The following is an 18,171-nucleotide window of genomic DNA, read 5'->3' as shown; positions in this document are numbered from 1 at the left end:
TGAGGTGGGTAGTGGGTCACATTAGACTTACATTCTACATGCATACGAAAAGCTTGAGCAAAGCCATAACCCCAACTGACTTCTATCGTCAGTGTCACGCTATAAAAAGATATGTTCCCCCTTTATTTGTCAAACAAACGTAGCCAAATTCAATCATTCTAAGAAAGGGTGTGTATTGCAAAATAAGTAAATTGTGTACAAAGATAAATTCATTGGGTTCAAACATACCCTGAAAGGACATTGCCTTAAGCCGGATTCATAGCAACTTGATATTAATTCTAAAATTAGAAGGACACTTCTTACACTGCATAAATATCTTAATTTTTAGCCTAATTGCGTAGGTACTATAGGAAAATTGAACATTTTTTCTGATTTTGTGTGTTTTCGCAAGAAAATAGCTTGTCTTTAGCAAACTTATCCATAGCTAGTTGAAACTCTGCATAAATATCTTAATTTTTAGCCTAATTGCGTAGGTACTAAAGGAACATTGAACATTTTTTCTGATTTTGTGTGTTTTCGCAAGAAAATAGCTTGTCTTTAGCAAACTTAGCCATAGCTAGTTGAAACTCTGCATAAATATCTTCATTTTTAGTCTAATTGCATAGGTATTTAAAAATAGAATTTCTATCTCTTTAGACTCCCGCATAATTCCAAGATAACAAGTGATGTCATTTCTAACCTGACACTAAAGATCAACAAAGCCTTATTTAAAAATAGAATATTAATTTTCCTCTCTAACCTAAAGAGCGTTTATCCTTCAGACCTAAGATCAAAGAAGCCATACGTGTTTCTTTATTTTCCTCTTTGTAAATCAATAATTCACCTAACTATTATGTAAATCAAGTTCTCAAAAATTCTCTCCCCTTTTGTGAAGCAATAATTCCCCTCGATTATGTAAATCAATTTCATCAAAATCATGAAAATACATCGAAGTGAGAAAAGTACCCTAAAAGTAAAGTGCTTAAAAAATGTTTGTGAGTTTTTTTATTAATAAAATGCATATTTATACAACAATGTCTTTAAATCTTCAATTTAGATTTCTTCATCGGTGTATAGGCAATTGTCGTGAACCACTAATGCTGGTAAATTATTTGGATTCACTGTATATTCATCTTGATTTACTGCAAAGTTAGGGTCACATTTTCTACAGTGAAATTTAACTTCGCTCTTGTCATATCTCTTTGTATAGTCAATGATACTATTTGTATTCATATTATGAAATTCATGAGTTTCAATCTGTCTATTTGAAGCAATATCGCATACAGTGTTTTCAAATGGTGAATCACATTCGGTAACAGCCAAATAATAATCACTTGTTTTATAGTCATACTATGCAGTGTCGTCACAACAATGACGTAGAAACCATATTCTTTTGCTGTTGCAACAGCTGAATTGCAGACCCGGCTCGTCCTCCCAGAATAATTTAAATCCACGACGATACCAATCTCGTAGCAATAAACTAAAATCACGTGTGGGATTCTTTCCAATCATAGCGGGGTAAGTATTCTCCCACTGATTATATTTATCATAGTGACAGTTGGAGCACAGATGCCCTCTAGGGTGAGAGTCACAAATCTCTTCAAGACATGAATTACATCCTTTAATTTGTACTGCATAGCCTCTATGTAATTTACAAGGATTACATAATTTACGCTTTTCACTATAGTCATCAATAATTTTACAATTCTCACATTGATTCCAACTGCCAAGAGTGTAAATGCACAATGTACATGTATAGAACATTATTGGTTTCCGATGTCAACTCTCTCACAGCTAAAACGAAACTGTTCGTCCCTGCCGATGGATAAATTACCTAAAGATCAAAGAAGCCATGTTTGTTTCTTAATTCCCCTTTCGTGAATCAATAATTCCCCCGCCGATTATGTAAATCAATTTCTCAGGTTAGGTTAGCCTAAAGATCAAAGAATCCATGTTTTCTTCCTAAATCCCCTTTCGTGAATCAATAATTACCTGCCGAATATGTAAATCAATTTATCAGGTTAGGTTAGCCTAAAGATCAAATAAGCCATGTTTGTTTCTTAATTCACCTTTCGTGAATTAATAATTCCCCGCCGATTATGTAAATCAATTTCTCAGGTTAGGTTAGCCAAACAACAACAAATAAATCGACCTTGAAACATCCATCAAAGTGAGAAAAATCCTGTTTTTTCCATTCTCACTGACAAAAACCATAAAACATCCATAAATTGCTGTACTCGTCGCTGTTTTTTCATTCTCACTGGTAAAAACCATAAAACAGACATAAATTGATGTTGACATCCATGAAAAACATCAAATAAATTGACCAACACACATAACCGTCCAAAAACATCCATAAAAGTGAGAAAATTTCCTGTTTTTTCATTATCACTGACAAAAAACCATAAAAAAGACATAAATTGATGTTGACATCCATGAAAAACAACAAATAAATTGACCAACACACATAACCGTCCATTAAACATCCATAAAAGTGAGAAAAATCCTGTTTTTCAAGTGAGAAAATCCTTTTTTTTTAATTCTCACTGACAACAAACATAAAAACATGCATAAATTATGTAAAAAAGTTGTAGGTGGCAGCAGGGGTGTCGCCCCGGAGTCAATAAGGCCTTTCTACTTGAATATTCAATTTAATTTTTAAATCTTTTAAGACTTATATATACATTTATATTACTACCTTTAGATTTGGGGTGATTTTTTTATTTAATTTCTTTTCGTTTTGGGTTTCAGTTATTCTTTAATAGTAATTGATGGTCGTTTGAGTTTTAATTATTATATATATGTTGGATTATTGTTAAATGTTGGTTTTTATTTTTATATGGTGCTTTACTTTTATTTGAAAAAGTTTTTTCTAGGAAAGCTCTTTAGTTAATATGATTAAGGGAGATAGGCATAAATCAATATCTGCCGCTTCTCTTCTATTTTACTCTTTTGAGATTCTACACAGAATTTTTTTATTTAAATATAAGCCTACAATTTATAATTATTTATTGCAAATTTTTGTGGTGATTTCTTCTTGGACATTGTCCTAGCACCATAGTAAAGAAATTCGAAAAATTTAAAAGTTTTTGTCTTATAGGACAAACATATGGGAATAAAGGGAATTCACGAAAATCTTAAGATTTTGGTGAGATCGATACCAAAGCCTCCCTCCCGCTTTTCCTTCACTGCCCATGGTGGTAAGCACGATAAGGGACTCTGAAACTTAACATTTATTATATATAAAAACAAATGTGTTTAAAAGTCAACATAAATTATGACAAAATTCTAAGTAAGTAACAAACTCTTTCTTGAATTCGCCGTATGGATGTACAATACAGAAATTTAATTCAGGAAATTATGAAAAAATTGCAAACAAACTCTTTCTTGAACTTGCTTCCTGGACAGACAATACAGCAATTTCACTCAAGAAAGTATGAAAAATTGTAAGTAAGTAACAAACTCTTTCTTGAATTCTCTTCCTGGATACACAATACAGACATTTCATTCAAAAAATTATAAAAAATTTGTAAGTAAGTAACAAACTCATTCTTGAATTCACTTCTTGGATATACAATACGAAAATTTCATTCAAGAAATTATGAAAAAATTATAAGTACCTAACAAACTCTTTCTTGAATTCTCCTCTTGGATACACAATGCAGAGATTCAAGAAATTATAAAAAAATGGTAGGTAAGTAACAAAGTCTATGGGGCCACTCTAAGTGAACCTGAACTAACCCAACTATTTGCATGTCTCTCTCACTATGACTGTGTGTCTGAATGGGGGTGCTGCCATCTATAACCGATCTTAACTAAATTCAACTGATACAATGATGCATAAAGTCAAAATAAATAGAACTTGGATCTTATGAATGTTATCTGATGTATCCAATGAGTTTGTTACTTACTTACAATTTTTTTATAATTTCTTGAATAAAATATCGGTATTGTGTATCCAGGAGGAGAATTCAAGGACGAGTTTGTTACTTACTTACAATCTTTTCATAATTTCTTGAGTGAAATTGCTGTATTGTCTATCCAGGAAGTGAATTCAAGAAAGAGTTTGTTTACAATTTTTTTCATAATTTCCAGAATGAAATTTCTGTTTTATGCATCCAAACGGCGAATTCAAGAAAAAGTTTGATACATACTTAGAATTGTGTCATAATTTCTTGAATGAAATGTCTTTTTGTTTATCCAAAAGGCGAAGTCAAGAAAGAATTTGTTACTCACTTACTTAAAAATTTTTTATAATTTCTTAAATGAAGTTTCTGCATTGTGTATCCAAGAGCTGACTTTAAGAAAGAGTTTCTTACTTACTTACAATTCTTTCATAATTTATTGAATGAAATTTCCGTATTATATATCCAAGAAGTGAAAACATTAAAGAGTTTGTTACTTACTTACGATTTTTTCATAATTTCTTGAATGAAATTTCTGCATCGTGTATCCAAGAGGTGAAATCAATAAAGAGTTTGTTACTTACTTACAAATATTTTCATAATTTCTTGAATGAAATTTCCGTATTGCGTATCCAAGAGGGGACTTCAAGAAAGAGATTGTTACTTACTCACAATTTTTTCATAATTTCTTGAATGAAATTTCTGCATCGTATATCTAAGACGTGAAAACAATAAAGAGTTTGTTATTTACTTAGAATTTTGTCATAATTTCTTGAATGAAGTGTCTTTTTTGTTTATCCAGCAGGTTAATTCAAGAAAGAATTTGCTATTTAATTACAATTTTTTCATAATTTCTTAAATGAAATATCTGCATTGTGTATCCAAGAGGCGACTTCAAGAAAGGGTTTGTTACTTACTTACAATTTTTTTTTCATAATTTCCTGAATTAAATTTCTGTATTGTAAATCCAAACGGTTAATTCAAGAAAGAGTTTGTTGCTTACTTAGAATTTTGTCATAATTTCTTGAATGAAATGTCTTTTTTGTTCATCCAGGTGGCAAATTCATGGAAGAATTTGCTACTTACTTACTCACTTACTTACAATTTTTTTATAATTTCTTAAATGAAGTTTCTGCATTGTGTATCCAAGAGGTGACTTCAAGAAAGAGTTTGTTACTTACTTGGGATTTTTTTTTATAATTTCTTGAATGAAATATCTGTGCTGTGTATTCAAGAGGTGAAAACAATAAAGAGTTTGTTACCTACTTGCAATTTTTTTATATTTTCTTGAATGAAATATCTGTATTGTCTATCCAAGAGGTGAAATCAATAAAGAGTTTCTTACTTACTTACAAATATTTTCATAATTTCTTGAATGAAATTTCCGTATTGTGTATCCAAGAGGGGACTTCAAGAAACAGATTGTTACTTACTTAGAATTTTTTCATAATTTCTTCAATGAAATTTCTACATCATGTATCCAAGATGTGAAAACAATAAAGAGTTTGTTACTTACTTATAATTTTTTCATAATTTCTTGAATGAAATGTCTTTATTGTTTATCCAGGAGGCGAATTCAAGAAAGAATTTGCTACTTACTTACAGTTTTTTCATAATGACTTAATATAAATTTCAGTATTGCGTATCTAAGCGAGGACATCGATAAAGAGTCTGTCACTTCTTGACAATTTTTTTTCATAACTACATAAAAAAAATTTTGGTATCATGAGTTCAACTTGTGGATTCAAGACAGAGTTAGTCTCTTAATTACTTTCATTTTTTCCTAATTACTTAAGTAAAGTTTTTATTTTTTTTGTTCAAGTAGTGTATCCAAGACAGAGTTTGTTACTTACGTACAAATATTTCATAATTTATTGAATGAAATTTCTGTATTGTATATCCAAGAGTTGAAAACAATGAAGAGTTTGTTACTTACTTGCGATTTTTCATAATTTCTTGAATGAAGTATCTGTATTGTGTATCCAAGAGGTGAAATTAATAAAGAGTTTGTTACTTACTTACAAATATTTTCATAATTTCTTGAATGAAGTATCTGTATTGTGTATCCAAGAGGTGAAATCAATAAAGAGTTTGTTACTTACTTACAAATATTTTCATAATTTCTTGAATGAAATTTCCGTATTATGTATCCAAGAGGGAACTTCAAGAAAGAGATTGTTACTTACTTAGAATTTTTTCGTAATTTTTGAATGAAATTTCTGTATTGTGCATGCAAACGGTGAATTCAAGAAAGAGTTTGTTACTTGCTTAGAATTTTGTCATAATTTCTTGAATGAAATGTCTTTTTTGTTTATCCAGGAGGCGAATTCAAGAAAGAATTTGCTACTTACTTACAATTTTTTTCATAATTTTTAAATGAATTTTCTGCTTTGTCTATCCAAGAGGTTACTTCAAGAAAGAGTTTGTTACTTACTTACAATTTTTTTCATAATTTACTGAATTAAATTGCTGCATTGTGCATCCAAACGGTAAATTCAAGAAAGAGTTTGATACTTACTTGCTTACATTTTTTTCCTAATTTTTTAAATGAAGTTTCTGCATTGTGTATCCAAGAGGTGACTTCAAGAAAGAGTTTTTTACTTACTTACAATTTTTTCATAGTTTATTGAATGAAATTTCTGTATTGTGTATCCAAGAGGTGAAAACAATAAAGAGTTTGTTACTTACTTGCGATTTTTTCATAATTTCTTGAATGAAGTATCTGTATTGTGTATCCAAGAGGTGAGATCAATAAAGAGTTTGTTACTTACTTACAAATATTTTCATAATTTCTTGAATGAAGTATCTGTATTGTGTATCCAAGAGGTGAAATCAATAAAGAGTTTGTTACTTACTTACAAATATGTTCTTAATTTCTTCAATGAAATATCCGTATTGAGCATCCAAGAAGGGACTTCAAGAAAGAGATTGTTACTTACTTAGAATGTTTTACTAATTTCTCGAATGAAATTTCTGTATTGTGTATGCAAACGGCGAATTCAAGAAAGAGTTTGTTACTTACTTAGAATTTTGTCATAATTTCTTGAATGAAATTTCTGTATTGTGCATGCAAACCGCGAATTCTAGAAAGAATTTGCTACTTTCTTACGATTTTTTCATATTTTCTTGAATAAAATATTTGTATTGTGTATCCAAAAGGTGAATTCAAGAAAGAGTTTGTTACTTACTTACAATTTTTTCATAATGACATATCAAACAACGGATTTCGATAAAGAATTTATTCATTCTAATACATTGATTTTGTCAATGTTATCCCATGTGTCTGACAATAGATGTATGCAAAATCCTTTTCTTACATCTCTGATGCTTCAATAGACATTCTAAACGTTTGATATACTAGCATACTCTAAAAATAATAAACGCATAACAATGTAATTCATAGTATATTTTTAATGAAATAATGACATGTAGAATATTAATACAAGAAAATATATTACGATACATTATTAATATCGTAAATAATTTCTGAGACCACACTGGCTAATCATGATAAACAAAAAATCGCGAAGAAAGGAAACGAGGACAATTAATTTTTTCACTGGCTGTTAATTGTCCTCGTTTCCTTTCTTCGCGATTTTTTGTTTATTATTAATATCAATGAGCAACTTCGGACATTTTGAATCTGTTCCATAAAATAGTTCAAAATGCTCTCTCTTGATATTGTAGCTATTGTCTTCTCCTAGCTTATAATTAGTAGAATAATCATTATTCCATTTTGAGTCATACACAGTATTTACTGGTGTTTCACCGACAGGATCAATATGCATTTCGTCTTTGATATAATTTGATTCATTAACTGTTTAATCAATCGTAGTAACGTTTGCTGACACTTTGTTTTTCATCGATTCATCTTTATATTCCTTAGTGATATTTTCTACCAATGCTCTTTTTATTTTTCCGGCAATTTCACTATCTATTACAACATTATTTTTACAAAGGAAACATTTTCGGAACGTAGACAAGATATGGTTTATGATATTAGTAGAAGAGTAGGCCTTTCTTTTCCCCTTTGCTTTCATTTGATTTCTCATACCTAAAAGATGATGATAGGTTCTATCAATAGGTAGCATGTTACCTCTAGCATTAACAAGAAGTGAGCACTAGCAAGCAAGCTATAGCACTAGCAAGAACTTGAGTGAGTGGTGCATAATCCTTCCCCCTTCGGAAATTAAAACAATAAAACTCAAATAAAATTTGCCAATTTGGAAAGGCTTATTTTTCACGGGGGGGGGGGGGGGTGGTTATTTTCCGGGCGGGTATTTTCCGTGGGGGTGGGGTATTTTCCACGGGGGAAATATTTCCCGAGGGTATTGAGTAATTCCGATTCTTTGAGTAATTTTAAGTTATCTAAATCCAGTTGCCCAAGCTGTGTTGAAAGGTACAAATAAAAAAAAATTACGAAACTTCTTCGGAAAATCGTCGCTAAAACACAAAAAAATGTTATTTTTTGTTGTTTTTGTATTTGCTGTTTCTTATTCTCCAATTGGGAAGGCTCTAAATCTACATTTTAACCGTTTGGATATTTGTTTCGCGTCATTTTATTTAATATTTTTCCATATTTATGTAACATTTATAATATATTGTATTATGGTATTTATATAATATTGATACTCCTGCTTACTAAATTACTGCGAACTGCAAAATGAATTATCTCGCGTTTGAGCACTTCCTGAATTGGATAGTCTCAAGTATTAACCATATACAGGCCACTATAGGAACGAATCTCCAACGCTTCCCATGTGGTCTCCAAGTCAGACTTTTGACAAAAAAAAATCTGGCATGATTTGTTCAAAATTGTCAATTTTAGATTACGTTATAAAAATACAACATTACCCTCTCAAATATACAAAAATGGGACACTTTCATTTGGTGTGGAAGGCTTTAAAACAATTTTTTTTTGCAGTAAGACACGGTGGCAGGTCTCATTTTGCGCATTCAAATATAGTATATCCTGATTTGCAGTCTTTGGCTTTACTTATCAGTCTTTTTTGGCCGGTGATCAAGTCCATTGGCTTGAGCAGATATTGCTGGTCAGATTTGATTGCCAATTTGAATGGAGCTGAGACTTACTTCGACATCTTCAGATGTTCTACCACCTTTATACTGGGGCATTGCACTTACCGAGGCATACAACACTGTGGCAACTTCAGATCGGGAGGCTGTCAAGATCATCAATTTGTCTGTCCTTGAAGTCAGACATCTGTGTCAATAAGTCATCAGAAGATTTTCATATACCATTATTTTGTCTAAAGATGCGTTCGGCACATCTCCACCAGAAAGTCTTCGGAATATGTGCCACTCATATGACAGTAACTGTCAAGTGGGTGGCGTAGATGGTGAAATTAAAAAATGAGAAAGAGAAACGTCATACTACAGGACTGACATCCATTCTGGCGTTATTGTAGCGAAATGGTTAGATAACAGCACGGTGTGCTTGCCATTGTTTATTAGTACAACTAAACAACTGTTTTACTCATAAACAATGGACGACCTTGAAATTTTAACCCTGAATTTATTCTTGACATTCCAGCGATTCACGTATCCTGTGGCAGGATATGTGTCACATGGCTTTATTCCTGTATTCATTGAAGCCAAGCAAACCATGTTTTTATCGAACCATATCATTACAATAACGCCAGAATGAACGTCAGCCCTGTAATCTGATGTTTCTCTCTCTCATTTCTTAATTACACCATCTGTGAGGAGCGGGCAGCCCTTCCGTCGTGCTTTGTTCAATCCGCCAATACAAGGGAATCCTTTGATTTTGAGCAAACTCATTAGTTACAAGCTCAAAAGACAGTTGCCAAAGCAAATCCTGTACTCGTCAGATGTAAAACTATGTTGCCTCCAACTCCAAAATCTGGCTCTATGCCAGTTTCAACAAGAGTGCCCTTCCTTTAATAAACTTCAAAATCAAGTACAAAATGTGACACACCAGCTCTTGTAAACGTTTTTATTCCCTTAATTTATCGGCTTTTTTGGTAGATACTGTATCAATATGCTTTGCTCCTTGAAAGGAATCATTTTCTTATGAATTCAATGGTGTTCTTGGGGCTGACTTCAAAAATCTTGGAACGATATGATCCAGGACGGGCCGAATCTTGTATAGCTTGTCAAATCCTTGTTCTCTAGGTTTCTTGGCTTTATTGTTGCCGTTGAAATGAAGAAAACGTTCGACCTTGTTGAACCTTTGTCGGTCCATCTTGTTGGTAATTTGAGGATTGATGGTACCTGCTTCCCACTTCATTTGATAATAGGGACTTTTATCACCTTCAATAATTGAAAAATGTTCATGAAAAGTTTTAGCTCTTCGGCTGTAAGGCAGAGGTTGCATCCCTCAGTTTGAAGTGCAGAGACGTTACTCTGTTGAGCTATCAACTCAAGAAGCTCGTGGTCAAAGAATTTTTGGAAGTATTTAAGTGGAGTGACTAAGATGCGTGGAACGAGGCGAGAGTCTCCTTTCCAAGACAGATCAACTTTTTCCGTCTCTACTTTTTTTTCTGGCCAAATTTATCTTGGACTTTTGATTTTCTACTACTTGTTGTTACCGGTTGCTGTCGCTGACTGGAGAGTGGAGTTTTCCCCGAGTCATCGTTGATGGGTTCAGTGTTAGCCTCCGCTTCATCCTGTTGCAAAAAGAAGTGGCGGTTGTCCAGTAGAGGAAACCAGTCTGCATCTGTATCATCGATAAAACCTTCTGGGAACAGGAAGTCTGAACCATCGCCATCATCATTGTCAGACATGTCAGACAACAGGTCATCTGGAATGTCAAAAAATACTTGGCAGCCTCTTCTCTGTCAATTCGGTTATTTTGAGCTCGTTTTCTTAGTATGTCGCAAGATTCCGGCATTTTTAAAGAAAAAAGAATTACGTTCCTGGCACACTCTGCCTTCCCAATGATCTACCATCCCTGAGGGGTGGTGTGAGCTATTATGTAGGAAGGACCCCTCCTTCCTAATGTACAATTATACTGTTTTCTTCATCCTTTTTATTTGTCTGATTTAGTTGTTCGTTTCACAGTTTGAGTCACGATCGTCCTATGTTGTATTTTTGCAACTCAAGGAAATTTATTTTGCTACTGATCCAATTTCTTGCCCTCATCATGAATTTCATCGACAGTAATTCTAGATTTCTAGAATTCTAGGTATATTTTATGCACATAGGACATGCAGGCAGGGGCGTGACTCCAGTATTTTTATTGGGAGGGCAAGAGGGGTCTCCATCTGGAGAGTGAAGAGGCATGGGCAATATAATAAATTTTTCTCAAAATTATTGGGGGGCAAGTGCCTCCTCTTGACCCCCCCCCCCCCCCGAAACGACGCCACTGCATGCAAGGAATTATCCCACCTTTAGGTTTTATTTCCAGTTTCTAACTTAGGAATTACCTACATCTTCATTCGTTTTTCTTATCCCTTGGCTTGGTGACTCACTGTCTAGGCCACATGTCACACAGCAGCTCCCCAAAGGCATCAGTCGACTGCCATCTTTCAGCCCCATCGAACGATGCGGTTGAAAGCAATGTTTTTCAACTGCAAGATGGCAGTCAAAGCTCGAAAAGCACATTGCTGTTTTTCTACAACAATTGCCTCTATAGGGTTAACCTGGGCCGACCCCATTGGTATAGAAATGGAATACTTATTAGATAATTCCTCAGACTTCGGAACTTGCTGTAAATTCTGTTTGACCTTTTGGCTTTGTCACGTAACTACAACACAAAATATTAGGGTACCAAGGATGAACTGACTTACTGGGGACTTACGCAACCATGAAAATTGCAGTTATTAGGCATGAATAGATCAGTGCCGGTTCTGGCCTCTATTGTGCCCAGGGAAAAATATTGATTAGTGCCCCCCCCTGTCTCTCATGAAATTTTCAGGTTAAATTTTAACGAAATTTTCATTTATTAACGAAATTATTTTCAATTTATTAATTAATTAGTAATTTATTTTTTAATTATTTTTAACTTGTTATTTAAATTATTTAATTATCATTAATTATTTTAGTTTAACTATTTTAAATTATTATTTTTTAATTATTTTTAGTTTATTTTAACTTTATTAATTCATTAATAATTTATTAATTATTTTCATTTCTTAACTGCGCCCTCTACTTTACTCTAATAAAAATCAAATTTCAATAGTTACAAAATGATTATAAACTTTAGATTATTATCTGAAATTTTGCGCCCCTAATATTTGTGCGCCCGGGGAAAGCGCCCCTTCTGTTCCTCCCCTAAAACCATCTCTGGAATAGATCTAAGATGGGTCCAAGAGGCAAAACATCTTTTAAGTTTGATGTCCTGGGTAACTTTGAGTTTTTTGAACCTAGGCATTGGCATATTACCATGTCCTTTTTCAGTGTGTATCCCAGTCTTCGTGATTTCTGGGAGAGATGCGGGGGTTTTTGTGGGACAGGCAAATAGCTTCAGATTTGGCTGATAGCCCGATGGCGCCATGGTTAGTGGAACTGTGCAATGGGTGAAAAGTTTGCCATGCGCAACATGAAGAGGCATGGAGTGGCGGGTGTGTCATGAGTGGCTGAACAATTGGTGCTCTAAGATGCGTGCTAGGTGGTAAGATGTTTTCCTCTTCAAAAAATTGAATTTGTTTGTTGGAAAAAAACTGCTAACTTTTTCGTAATTTCGACGCTCTCCCCCAGGCAAAATTGCGCATGCAGGAATTGTTTTCGGGGGGAGGGGGGGTCAATTCATGGGAACAAGCTGGAAAAAGGCATATATATGTGAGTTATTGTTGACAATATTGTCAATAATTTTCGGGTACACAATGAAAATGTTAAAACCGTGATTTATTTCAATGAAAGTCTCTCCATTTTCTTGTTATTTTTTTTTTTTTTAATTAGTTCCTTTTTTTGTGTTGTCCTGAATACAGCTTGTTAATGGGAGTGGTGTTAATTCATGGAAATTTAGGGGGAGGGGCAAATTTATATGTCGTCTAGTGGGGGGGAGGGCAAAATTGTCGTTTTTTAATTTTTTCATTGAAAATGCCAAAAATAGTCATTTTTCAATGACTTTTCAATGCCCACAAAAATGTTTTCTTCAAAATCTTGGGGGCAAAAATCCAGGGGTATATTCCCTGTCCCTCCAATTGATGCCACTGGTTAATGGTCGGGACAAAAGCATTTCTTTCTCTTTTCTCCTTACTTTTTTCTTCTATCATTTTCATGACCCTCTTAAAAGAAGATGCAGATATTGATAACATGTTTTTGCTATCAGTTTTTTTTCACGAGAACTTCGCTCATTTTTGTAAAAACCTCCGATCAGTAAAGACCTCTCAAAATAAAGTGAAAAATTGTCAAACCACTTTTCCAGTCTGCAATTATCCTTTTGTTGCTTTTAACAAAAGCGCATGCGTTAAGCACATAAACCCAAACCCAAAAATACAAACAGCTGTTTACCCACCTTTGAAATAAGCACCCCCTATTAAATCCATTAAGTGCCTACCCAACTGTAAAATCTGAGAAGTATGAAAGGTACCTTTTTGCTAAACACCTAAATATAGAAAAACTAGGGGGAAATTGTTAGGGTAAGCTAGGTAATGATTAGATAAGTATTAGGATTTCAAAGGGGTAATTAAACAATAAAACGGAAGGTGTTCATTTGGGTAGTTATTTTATCTGTGGGGTTATTTTTCTATATGACAGAAGTACATTTTGTTGTTTAAAATTTTGTTTCGATTGTTAACGCGCTATTTGTTTTTGTTGGTATTATTATTCTTTACCTAGTAGTTATTATTATTCTTTACTTAGTTGATGTTGCTATTTAAAAGCAAATTTGTTTTCCAAGATTTTTCTTAAAACTTCATCATTGTCAAAAACTTAGTATTTTTATTTAAAATATTCTTCTAGCGCAGTGGTGTCAGTTGAGGGAAAGGATAATTTACCCCTATATTGTCACTCCCCCTTCCCTAACCTACATTTAAAAAATACCTTTTTTGAGGGGGGGTGTTTTCGTTCGAATTCCCGCTGGAATTCATTGGACGAATTTGGGTGAATTGATGCCAAAACTCCAGTGACCTCACCTGGGAGGAGGGGGTCCTCTTTGAAGATGCGCCTATAGATTATGAAAAATGCCTTTTTTTTATTTTCATCGGGAAATGTATTTTTGGCTATTTGCGTTGAAAAAGAAAAGAAAAAAAAACGAAATTGCCCTACCCTAGTTTTTGTGAGATACATATCCTCTCCCTCATATTTCTTTGAATTAACCCCACTGCTAGTGCAAGGACGTAAAATGGAATCAGAAGCCTGTGATCAGGGACGTATCCAGAGTAGCCTCGGGGCCTGGCATGCTTCCCCCCTGAGATCTCAGATATGTCCGAATTTCTGCACATTTTTCGCTCATTATTCTAAATAAAAATAGTTTTACCCCCTTCCTCCCCCCCCAAAAAAAATGAAAAATTCCGGATACATGCCTGTCTGTGATCTATTATTTTCAAGCATGATTTGATAATAGTATTTGTAATTAGATTTTTACCGTTACCATTAAGTTGGAAAATCGCTATTTAATACGATGGAGCATGTGATGTTATATATAAGCAAAACGGTGCTTGGTAAATTTGGAATATTTGAAATGGAATAATTACTTATTTTTAATAATTTTAGACACAGGCTCTTACGCAGGATATTTTTCTGGGGGCTAATCATAAAAAAAATTGAATAAGTAGTGTCCGAAAATTCCCAACAATTAGGATTTCGGGTGGACCTAGAGCACCCCCCCCCCCCCCCCCCACCTTCCACACATGCCTGAAGAAACAAAAGGAATAAGTGCTTGATAATTCAAATCGACATGGATCCATAAATGTGGGTTGAAAATTGTGTTAAGTAAAGTTGCAAACATTTGCCAACCAAAAGACAAAATAGAGCTGGCGCTTTTGGGTAACACCCCCACGCTCTGAAGGGCTTTTTGCGCCCTCCTTAGTCGTGTGTCATTAATTGGCCCCACAATGGATTGATTTTCCAGGGAAGTTGCAATAAAAATAAAATAGTTGGATGATTTTTCAGTCAGCTGTCCTGATTAAGGGAGCTGTAAGCCTGTTTGGCTGGTAGTGCCGTTTTATCTGTGCCTTTACTTAAGTGGTTCTTTCCCAATTTGGCTGACACATTTGATATCACAAATCATATCCTCAAAAAAAGCGACGGGGTAATTACATGTTCTTTTGTTTTCTGCCATCGCCATATAAAGAAGCAATCTTCTGTGTTGGATGCTTTTCCTCAGTCATTCAGGGAATATCTACGTGACAATTATCTACGCAGTATTTATCTACGTGACAATTAGATACACTTTTTAATGCTTTTAATAATTAAAAGTATTAAATAAGTGGTGTTAAATTTTTAAAACATAATTATAAATAAAATTAAACGTAATTATAAAAAATAATTAAAGATCCTGGAATTAATGTAAAAATTGTAAAAAAAAATAATTAAAATTATAATTTTACAATAAATAATTGCAAAATAACACCCTTTGCAGCGTCGGCTTCAGAGTTCTTGTTCTATTGTCTTAACAATTGCAACTTGTGACCAAGGTTGTCTCCTAATTTTTTTTAACCGTTTTTGTGCAAAATTAGAGGAATTGGGACCACAGAAATCCGGAGAAAACAATCAACTTCATTTAAAATCACAGACAACCTCAACCTCAAACCACATCCTCATCAAACCAGTAGAGAGGGGTCAGGAGGTCCGAACATGACCACGTGGTTGATGGTTTTCTCAGTGAGAATGAAAAAACAGGAATTTTCTCACTTGAAAAACCAGGAATTTTGTCACATTTATTGTTGTTTTCATGGATGGTTATGTGTGTTGTTCGATTTATTTGATTTTTTTATCGGATGTCAACATCAAATTATGGATTTTTTATTGTTTTTCTCAGTGAGAATTTAAAAAACAGGAATTTTCTCACTTGAAAAACCATGAATTTTGTCACACTTATGGTTGTTTTCATGGATGGTTATGGATGATTTATGGTTTTTGTCAGTGAGAATTTGAAAAACATGAAATTTGTCACATTTATGGACGTCAACAGCAATTCATGTCTGTTTTATGGTTTTTGTCAGTGAGAATTTGAAAAACATGAATTTTCTCACTGAGAAAACCATAAACCACGTGGTGCTGTCACGAGTCAGGACACCTGTGCTGTCGACCTCAATTCACCTATCGTGAATCAATAAGTCCACTTAGAAAAAACAAATTAATTTTCCCTTTCTTGACAGATCAATCAATCAATGACATCATGTGTCAGACTTTAAAAATTTCCGCCTTGAAACATTTCTCCAGGAATAGATTCAAGTCATTAATATCTTTGCCTCGGGAACAGTTCTACTGGTCGAACTCCAAAGGATATTAATAACCAAAGGCCATGGAAACAATCAGGCAATAAACATCTTAGCGATAAATTGTTTTAGCGCGCGAAAAGGTTTCCTATTAATTTTAAATGAGCTAGCTCAGAGATGCCAATAACAGAGGAACATGCTGAATTTGCGTTTAGTGATTATGTGGGCGAAACCTTTTTAGAAATGTTTTGGAACTATTTCGGCGAAACAGATAGAGACATTTTAAAAGAAGATTTTTGAAGAGATTTTAGAAGAGAATTTGAGTGTGGTCGTTATAATACACAAGTTTCATTTGAACAGTGTTGTGAGGTCCTCTAACCCAACCCCAAAGGGTTCCAATCCTCCTACCCCAACCCCGAAGGAAGCCCCCGGTCCTCAAAAGCCCCCCAAGCTCCCAAAGGCCCTCCACCGGTCCCCAAATGTCCCCCAGGCCCCCAACTGCCCCCCGGACCCTCAAAGGCCCCCCAAGCTCCCAAAGGGCCACCGGCGCCCCCAAAGGCCCACCCAGACCCCCAACGGCCATCCCCGGGCCCCCCAACGGCCCAACGAGCTCCCAAAGGACCAACGGGGTCCAAAAGGCCCTCCCCCGGTCCCCAAATGTCCCCCAGGCACCCAAAGGCCCTCCCTGTGCCCCCCCCCCAAAGGCCCCTCCCCCGGCCAAACGACCCAAGGGGGCCCCAAGGCCCACCCCCCGTCCCCCAATGAACCACCGGACCCCCAAAAGACCAACCCGTGACCCCAACCCCCACCCCACCCCAAAAGTCCCACCGGACCCCCAAAGGCCCACCCTGTGTCCCAAAGGCCCTTCCATGTGCCCCCATTCAATTATCAGACAGTATTGTGACACAATGGATAGAACATATGAAATTATTGATGAACTTGAAGCCTTGGCAGCCACAATTAGCAATGTAAGTTCTGTTTTCATTTTTTATTTTCAAAATAAAATTGTTTTCCGTGGTCACCCTCTACTATATTCGGGTAACCCCCCCCCCTATACAAACGTCCCTTATATGATGTTTATACTCGATAAAAAGTGTAAAATACGCTTTTTTTCGTTACGTAAACCCCATCCTTCCTCCCCCCTCTGTTTACGACCTTAATTCTAGAAAAAGAAATAATTTTCTTTCGTTAAATTTATGCAATTTTAAGTGTCTATATCCTAGCTAAAAGCGATGACTTCCGTCACTGTTGTTATTAACCGAACCTGGTTTTGACACAAGGCTCTCCGGCACGAGGCCTATAATTAGCTGTCATCCTTTCCTCTCTGTGTTTACGAACGCAGCAGCCAAAGTCAAAAGGAACTGTTTCTCCGTCAAAATTAAAACACTTTGAGGCAATTGTAATAAATAGGCGCAGACGCAATGTGCTATTTTGGAGAACCGGTGAAATCTCATTATTTTCAAATTAAGATCTAACAATATATTAAGGACATTGGCGAAAGGGGGAGGGGGCCATGCCTCAATTCTATCGCCATCATTGTAAGGTGAAAACAAACTGTTTCTTCGCGTGAAAAGTAATGGGGGTGAGTTTAAGAAAAAGATACATTGCTTTATTATGCGTAAATTGAATAGCATTTTTACCATATCTTTCGGTGGAGGGAGGGGGTATTTTCCCATGTCGTTTCTCAGGGATATTTTCCGGGGGGGTTATTTTCCGTGGGCTGTTTTTTCTGGGTGTGTGATAAATACCAGCTATCGTAAAAGGATATGGAAAGATAAAAAATACCGTTAATACTTTAAATGCATCAAACACGGCGTGCATAATGCAGATTAAAACCAGAAAAGAACAGAAACGCCTAAAAATAAGAAATTAGGCCGACTTATATAGGCTGGCTTTTGAAGGGCTCAGTGAGTCGTAATTCTCAGATTCAAAAAAGGATGCAATTAGTACGTTTCACGAAACCTGATTTGGGAGGTGTAGTT

This window comes from Artemia sp. Qi Xiang Cuo, chromosome 20 (assembly GCF_049724085.1).
Source record: "Artemia sp. Qi Xiang Cuo chromosome 20, ASM4972408v1, whole genome shotgun sequence".
NCBI classification, from domain to species: domain Eukaryota; kingdom Metazoa; phylum Arthropoda; class Branchiopoda; order Anostraca; family Artemiidae; genus Artemia; species Artemia sp. Qi Xiang Cuo.
This window is presented reverse-complemented; position numbering follows the sequence as displayed.